The following is a 9,345-nucleotide window of genomic DNA, read 5'->3' as shown; positions in this document are numbered from 1 at the left end:
ACCAAAGGTTATAGTGAGAGATCATCTCTGGGAGTACTGGAGTTCTGAGTCATATCACAGGCATGATGGAATAGGGATAGCTGAATATGGGAACTGTTGGGTTGGGTACCGGGTCCCCCCATGATGGGCGAGATCCGAACCCGGCCCACCATTTAAGGAGGGGACGGTTTTGGAAACTGATGCCTCCCTTCTTTTTTGGGTCTCTCTCATTTGAATACACAAGAGAAAAAGAGGGAAACAGGCAGAAAGAGAATGGCTGTGCACATTGACTGTGAATGTACACAGTGATTGAATGTGCACAGTGGATGAAAGAAGAAGAAAACAGTGATATTAGTGAATCGATGGGCATTTGGTCTGTGGATCATCGTTCTCTCCAAGTGAGAGCACGAACTCGTTGAGCAAAGCAAGCATCAAAGATCCTTATTTCCACTTCCGCAATAACGATAAGAAGGTATGTATCAAAATCTCTTCATTGGTATCAGAGCTACGGGTTTTAGATGCTGTTTTTGCTTGCGGTTATATCCCATTGTTGATTCATGGCCGGAACAAAAGAGGTTCATGGTGGAGGCATGCTATGGGGGCTTGTTTATATCCCTAGTGTCGAGGGCAACCCGATGGGCCAAGCCTACTCGACTTGCCATGGGACAGGTTAGGGAGGGCATGGGCTGGGCATGAACCAGCCCGACATGTTGGGTCTGACCTACAGCCAGAAGGGTTGCTAATACTCAGGCCCGGTTTTGGACCAAATGTTGTGGCACACACCACAGGTCATGCCTTGGCCCTGCAGCACAGGCCACAGGCCTGCCCAGGACCTGTGGCAGCAATGGCCGATTTTTTTTCAACCTGCGACATATGCCGTAGGCTCAGTCCGGCCGGCCTGACCCGGTTTTGCGGCTCGAGCCGCAGGCTTGTTTACTCCTGGCCCTGCGGCATAGGCCGCCGGCTTAGCCCGACCTGACCGGCCTTGCGGCAAAGGCCGCAGGCCGAGTTCTTGGAACTGCAATGCGGGCTGAAAAAAAAAATTTGAACCCTAGAAGGGCCAGGGTCCTTGTGAGTCGAGGCATTTTAGCTAATGGTTGGAGCCACGAATGAGTCGGGCATTCATGAATTTTTTTTATTATATATTATATATATTTTATTCATGTATGTGAATGAATATGATATAATCATATTGATTATACGATAAATTTTTAAGTACTTTGGAAGTACTTACTCTATGTGTTATTTTTTAAACAGTCATAATACAGTTTAGGTAAATATAATTATCTTAGGGAAAGTGGGAGATGATTGTGAACGTAGTGAGCTTTCGATTCCACGCCCTGTGAAAATTATATGTTATCTAATCGTGTGATTATGACTGCATATAGATGTGCTAATGATTAGATCATAACATGCTTGAATAACATTTTTTTTGCACATTGCTTTATTCTTATCTAAAAGGACATGGTTGCACCAAGTAAATCAATAATGGACTTGGCACGAATTGAAAAACTGAATGGTGATAATTATGATATATGGCATAGAAAGATTCAGTTTACACTGGAGGAGGCTGAGGCCTTGGAGGCTCTTAACCATACTGTGGAACGACCTGAAATTGGTACTGGGGCACAATCTCGTAAGGATATGGAAACCTATGAGAAATGGAAGCGCATGAATACTGTTGCGCATGTCACCATGCTATGTTCTATGCAGGATGACATCATGTGCCAATTTAAGCATTATAAGACTGCTCAACAGATGTGGATGGCCCTTAAAGATAAGTTTGGGGGAACATCAGCCACAAAACTAAGGAGGTTGACCATCAGGTTCGATTCATACAGAAAGTCCCCTCAGCACACCATGAGCCAGCATCTCAGGGAGATGGCAAACATGATTAGAGAGCTCAATAGTGCAGGGCATACCCTTACAGATGAACAACAGGTCCAGGCTGTGATTCGTTCTCTGCCACACAGTTGGGAACATATGAAAATTAATATGACTCATAACGAAAGTATTAAGACTTTCGATGATATCGCCCGTCATGTAGAACTGGAAAATGATCGCCTTGAAGCGACTTAACAATCTGGCATGAGGGCATATGTGGCAGAAAGTTCGAAAAAGCAAAAATCTTTTAAGAAGAAATTCTATGGACCAAGAAGGGTAATAAGAAGGGACAAGACAAAGAGCAAGAAAAGAAGCCTTATCAGCGCTCTAGGAAGCGTGGAAGCAAGAAAAATAAGGCAAATGCAAAATGCTTTAAGTGTGGCAATTTGGGTCACTATGCTCGTGAATGTCATGAGCAGGAGAAGGTACATTCTCTTATGACTCCTGTTTTTTGTACAAATGTTTGTAGTTGTGCACTAATTATTGAATCTAATCCTATGTGGATTGTAGACTCAGGAGCCACTGACCATATGACCAAAGACCGCACAAACTTTGTCGAATATAGGAAGATGTCATCTGGTTCGAAGTGGTTGTTCCTGGGGAATAACACTAGAGCAGAAGTCAAAGGAATCGAGACTTGCAAATTGGATTTGCGAGGAAGACGATCTCTATTATTATATGATGTTCTACATGTTCCAGAGATTCGACGAAATTTAATTTCAGTTTCTGCTTTGTCTATGTTAAACTATAAACTTGTGTTTGGGGATGTCAATGTTGACATCATTTGTGGACAAACTTCAGTTGCTTCTGGTTTCTTGATGAATGGTTTCTATGTGTTGGACACAGAACTTATTAATTTGAATGTTAATGATGAATGTTTCTCACTTGTTTCAACTGCTAATAATATGGATGTGGATGTATCTGTATGGCATGCTCGACTTGGACATATAAGGCAAAAGAGAATGGATAGACTCGCACGAGAGGGTCTTTTGGGATCCCATGCGAAGATTGAAATGCATATATGTGAGCATTGTCTTGCTAGAAAAGCAACTCGATTACCTTTTGGAAAGGCAATTAGAGCAACCTATCCTCTTCAATTAATTCATTCAGATATATGTGGGCCAATGAATGTGGCAACGAGGCATGGAGCTTCATATTTCATCACTTTTATTGATGATTATACACGATTTAGCCATGTGTATTTAATTACGCATAAATCTGAAACATTGGATTGTTTTAGATCTTTTATGAACATGGTGGAGAATCAACTTGATCGTAGGATCAAGGCTTTGAGAACAGATCGTGGACGTGAATATCTATCCGAATAATTCAAGGGATTGTGTGATGATAAAGGGATAGATAGACAATTAACTACTCCTCGAACTCCGCAATAAAATGGTGTTGCAGAAAGGAGGAATAGGACCTTCTTAGAGATGGTCAGGTCCATGATGGCGCAGGCAAATTTACCTATTTCCTTTTGGGGTGATTGCTTATTAACTGCCGCTCATGTATTAAATCGTGTACCATCTAAATCTATTTCTTCAACTCCCTATGAATTGTGGAAAGGCAGAAAGCCAGAATTGGCTTATCTCAGACCCTGGGGGTCTGCTGCATATGTCCATAATCTTTCTCATCAATATGGAAAATTGGGTCCTAGGGGAAAGAAGTGTATCTTTATAAGATACTGTGAACATTCAAAAGGATATGTATTCTTAGGAGAGAATACTGATGGGAGTATTTCTGAAATAGATTCTAGAGATGCCACATTTATTGAAAGTGAATTTCCTAAAAGGGGAGAGATAGAGCGTCACTTCCAGTTCTATGAATTGGATAATGAAGATCAATCTAAAGAGATTGATCATCATGTTTTAGAGACACAAGAGGATGTGTCTATACCACTATTGGATAGTGGGAGTAACACTCAAGTAGATATTGATTTTGATGAAGATCTGACAACTCGAAAGAGTCTGAGGAAGAGAATTCCTCGTCGGAGATTCTAAATCGAAGGGGAAGCCTTTGTGGTTTTGCCCCAAGATGATAATATACCTAAGAGTGTTAGAGATGATCTATCTTGTCCTAAAAGAAATGAATGGCACAAGGCAATGGAAGAGGAAATGAAATCCATGGCATCCAACGAGGTCTGGGATCTTGTTAATCTTCCAAAAGGAAGAAAACCTATTGGGAGCAAATGGGTTCTCAATATTAAAAGAAATGTTGATGGATCTATCGAGCGATATAAAGCTCGTTTGGTTGCTAAAGAATACACACAGATGGCAGGGATAGACTATGATGAAACATTCTCACCTGTGGTCAAATTGACCTCTATTCGCTTTTTGTTAGCCATAGTGTCACATATGAATTTAGAATTACATTAAATGGACGTTAAAACTGCATTCCTTAATGGAAAACTGGATGAAGAAATATATATGGAACAACCCGAGGGGTTTGTTACTGCTGGTTTTGAGCGCAAAGTGTGCAAGCTCAAACGATCCATTTATGGATTAAAGCAGTCATCCAGACAGTGGTATTTAAGGTTTCATGAAACTATCATGAGCAATAACTTTGCTATGATTGATGAGAACCACTGTGTTTATCTTAAGCGTCAAGGTCCAAAATTTGTGATTCTAACTCTATATGTGGATGATATTTTATTGGCTAGTAATCATTTGGAGTTTCTAAAAACCATTAAAGAATGGTTGTCCATTCATTTTGAAATGAAAGACATGGGTGAAGCATGCTTTATGCTGGGCATAGAGATAAAAAGAGACTGTTCAAAAAGACTTCTTTCTCTTTCACAAGAGTCATATATAAAGAAGGTCTTAGAACGATTTCATATGCAAGATAGTAAACCCATAGATACTCCTGTTGCAAAAGGGAATGATTTAAGTCTTAAGATGTGTCCAAAGGAATCTAAAGAAATAGAAGCTATGTCCAAAGTCCCTTACTCCAGTGCAGTAGGCAGCCTTATGTACCTTATGATGTGCACCCGACCTGACATATGTTATGCAGTAGGGTTGGTGAGTAGATATCAAGTTAATCCAGGACAAGCCCATTGGAAAGCTGTCAAGAGGATTATGAGATATCTTAAAGGCACATCGGATTCAGTTCTTTGTTACCATGGTGGTAACATGCGTGTGGTAGGCTATACTGACGCAGATTGGGGTGGGGACCTTGATGAGCGTAAGTCTACATCTGGCTATGTGTTCTTGATGAACAATGGTGCTATATCTTGGTGTAGCAAGAAACAGACGTGTGTAGCCTTGTCCACAATGGAAGTTGAATTTGTTGCAGGATCGTTCGCAGTGCAGGAATGTGTTTGGTTAAGGAGATTCATCAAACATTTGGGACTCTCTTCTGAAGCAAAACTGCCAGTGACTTTATTTTGTGATAATCAAGCGGCAATTGCGTTTGCTAAGGATCCCAAGTTTCACAATAGAACCAAACATATTGATACGAGATGCAAGTATATGCGCGATATTGTATCTAAAGGCAAGGTTGCCTTGGCATATGTTAATACCCAAGATATGGTGGCAGATCCCTTTACTAAGCCAATCAATAGGGATTCTTATGTTAAACATGTAAAATCTATGGGTATTTGTAAGATTTGATATGCTAATGTTATTCATATTTTCTTTCTATGATCATTGTATAGCATGTTGCACATCTATATGAGTATGCTACCAGGTTTGAGATAAATCTTCTCACACGGATTTATCGCCTCAGACGCTGCTTGTAGGCGGGCTGAGATGAGATGTAACAAAATTCAGGATTGCTGAATTAAGAAGCATGTCAGATTTTGGGGATATCATGTGATTATAACTCAAAAGAGTGGGAGTACAATGAGTTATGATATCCGCCATATATACGTATATGGGATGCATCGCCCTAACCGGGTTAGGATGAGCTTTTGTGTATATTTAACTATATGGAGAGACCGACCTTGATATCTAAATATCAAGGGTAACCTGGTTGACCAGATCTGAGGACTTGGATAGACATTGCATGGAAATGTGCATCCTGAAGAACTCAAGTTAGTTTCTCGGGGAGGAACTGAACTAATAAAAATCTGTACGGCAAAGAATTTATGGTGTATGCATACACTCACTGGAGTGAGAAAGTCTTGCTGTAATACGTGAGTCATACCACGTATGTCACACCATGACTATACGTCAACCACAAAAGGAAATGAAGAATGGTCTCTGCTTCTTCATTGTGTGAGTCCTTAATATATATATAGATATAGATATATATATATATTTTGATGTCCTTATTGACTTTTAACCTTATTTTAAGGAGAAAGATGAGTGTTGCTACTTTAGCATGTTGCTTAAGGCCATGTATGATTCGGTCTAAAAGAACATGTCTAAGAAAGCAACTTATCTTGATTCAAAGAATAAGAGTTGGAAAGGAAGATCATTTGACATTTTCAGATTATGCACATGTTAAAAGCTAGCTTATTTTTCCGCATCCTGGGGATGTTTTGAGTTTATAATGAAACATGTGGCATAATGAAAGGCCTTGTCTAGCATAGCTTAGCACTATAATATGTGCAGAGGGATTCAGTATGCTAGAATATGAAAAATGTATTTGATCTAGGACACAGTGAGCTTCTTACTTGGCTTGTGCAGGTATACCTTGTGTTATCTTATTGTTTGCAGGTTTAGACTATTATGTTACACTAACTGGTACATAATATGTCTCCACTCCCTAAGCTCACGGGTCGCACGGTCCATTTGCCAGTATGAATACCTGATGTTATTCACCATATGAACACCTTTGGTGTTCTTTCTTCTTATATCTCTTCCCATCATGTACGAGTGGGAGAATGTTGGGTTGGGTACCGGGTCTGCCCATGATGGGCGAGATCCGAACCCGGCCCACCATTTAAGGAGGGGACGGTTTTGGAAACCGATACCTCCCTTCTTTTTTGGGTCTCTCTCATTTGAATACACAAGAGGAAAAGAGGGAAACAGGCAGAAAGAGAATGGCTGTGCACATTGACTATGAATGTACACAGTGATTGAATGTGCACAGTGGATGAAAGAAGAAGAAAACAGTGATATTAGTGAATCGGTGGGCATTTGGTCTGTGGATCATCGTTCTCTTCAAGTGAGAGCACGAACTCGTTGAGCAAAGCAAGCATCAAAGATCCTTATTTCCACTTCCGCAATAACGATAAAAAGGTATGTATCGAAATCTCTTCAGGAACCTATTTTCCCATGATTTAGTTTGGTCCTTTCATAAGGATTCCACATCCAGACTGGTGACCAATTGTGTATCTCGGTTGCCTAACATTAGATGGAAGTTGGACTACAGCAACAAGAAAAGCTACTAATTGGAAGAAAGATCAAGCTGGTTCAGAGGCCAATTAATAAATGCCAAAGAAGCAGCAAAACTTTTCCTTCCCAGTCTCTTTATAAGCTTCCAAAGTAAAAGATCAAGCTCGTCCAGAGGACAATTATTGAAGGCCAAAGAAGCAGCAAAGCTTCTCTTTCCCCAGTCAATTTACAGAGGATTAGTTTGAACTTAAAGATTTGGTTGTAGCTACATTAAATTGTAAAGGTACAGCTCCTCTGTTTTACTTTTGGTATAAGCACCTAATTAAGATGACAAAATTACCTCTAATTGCTTGATTTTTCAAAATTTTGAGATAGCTCCTAATTAAGGATGTAAACGGTTCAGGTGCAACCCGAATCCAAGTCCATTAAGTGGGTTTGGTAGCAAAATCTGGATCCAATTAATAATCGGATCCGGGCTTGGTGTTGAGTTTGGAATTCAAACCCGAACCAAAATCCGACTAAAAACATGATCGATTAAGCGTAAATACCAGGTTTTAAGCTAGTCAGATCTGGGTTTGGTTTTATGTTTTTTCATCCCAATCCTTCTCCAAACACAAATAGGCCAAACCCGATTAAGTCGGACTTGGTAATGTCTAGATCGGAAGCAGGTTATATGTCCCCCCCCCGAACAGGGGAGTTAGCTACATCTCATGTTTGGGGGTCCCAAAGAGCACCACGTATGTAAGCATGTGCGTCTCGTATCCCCATGTTTGTCAGCATTAATTAGCATTGGAGTTTGATGCGATTGCAAAGACTTAAGTACCCTCTCTTCCATTGGTGCAAAAAAAATGATGATTCTTGAAAAAGAGTGGTTGTAAAGACTTAAGTGCCCCGAAGATGATTATTTGAGACTCAGTCTCTGCACTGCAGGATTATCCGAGAAAGAAATCTCCCTTGGAGGAGATCATGAACATCAACCCTCTCACTCTCACTCTCTCCCTTCTCTTTCTGCTTTTGTGCACATCCAGCAGAAGATCCTACATTGCTCCATCAAGCACCGACTGACCTGCACATTGACTGTTGTGGAGCCTGATTCAGAGTTTTTACCCTTACAGAAGGAGGGTTTGGGGGCTCCTCCCAGTGTGGGTAGCATCATTCAATTAAATGAGTTGTAGATCCTGATTCAGAGTTTTTACCCTTACATGAGAGGGGTCTGGGGGCTCCTCCCAACGTGGGTAGCATCATTCAACTTGAAGAGTTGTGGAGTCTGATTCAGAGTTTTTACCTTTACAGAAAAGGGGGTCTGAGGGCTCCTCCCAGCGTGGGTAGCATCATTCAACTTGATGAGTTGTGGAGTCTGATTTAGAGTTTTTATCCTTGCAGAAAGGGGGGTCTGAGGGCTCCTCCCAGCGTGGGTAGCATCATTCAACTTGATAAGTTGTGGAGTCTGATTCAGAGTTTTTGCCCTTATAGGAGGAGGGTTTGAGGGCTCCTCCCAGCGTGGATAGCATCGTTCAACTTGATTCGTTGTGGAGCTTAATTTAGAGTTTTTGCCCTTATAGGTGCTCGGTTTGGGGGCTCCTCCCAGCGTGGGTAGCATCGTTCAACTTGATTCGTTGTGGAGCCTGATTTAGAGTTTTTGCCCTTACAGGAGGGGGGTTCGGGAGCTCCCCCCGGCACGGGTCCCGGGTGTCATGGTCAAAAAATGCATAGGGTATCGTGGTGAGAGAGACATATTTTTGTTCCAAGCAAGGTTAGAAAAAATCAATGGAAAATCCAACAAGGAGCATGCCAGAATCAAGATGTGGATATCAAGCGAGAATGGTGTTGTGCAACTCAAATAACACAGAATAATAGGTGTCTGGTTTTTAGTTAAAATGGGGAATGAAATGACAATATAAATCACTAAAAATTTACAGAAATAAACTAGACTCAATAACGAAGACACCACTTTTTACGGATTTGGAATATGACCTCCGGTTAGAGAGATATAGCCCTGACAAGTTGATCCTAATTCGGGTAGCGATTTACAACGATTTGTTTATTGAATAACACTACAAATCGCTATAGCGATTTGTAGTCTCTTTCGCAAATCGCTATAGCGATTTGTAGTGTCTTCCGCAAATCGCTATAGCGTTTTGTAGTGTCTTCCGCAAATCGCTATAGCGTTTTGTTGGAGACCCGAAAATACTACAAATCGCTG

Source organism: Nuphar pumila, chromosome 14, assembly GCF_984573655.1.
Source record: "Nuphar pumila chromosome 14, dmNupPumi1.hap1.1, whole genome shotgun sequence".
In the NCBI taxonomy this organism is placed as follows: Eukaryota; Viridiplantae; Streptophyta; class Magnoliopsida; order Nymphaeales; family Nymphaeaceae; genus Nuphar; species Nuphar pumila.
This window is presented reverse-complemented; position numbering follows the sequence as displayed.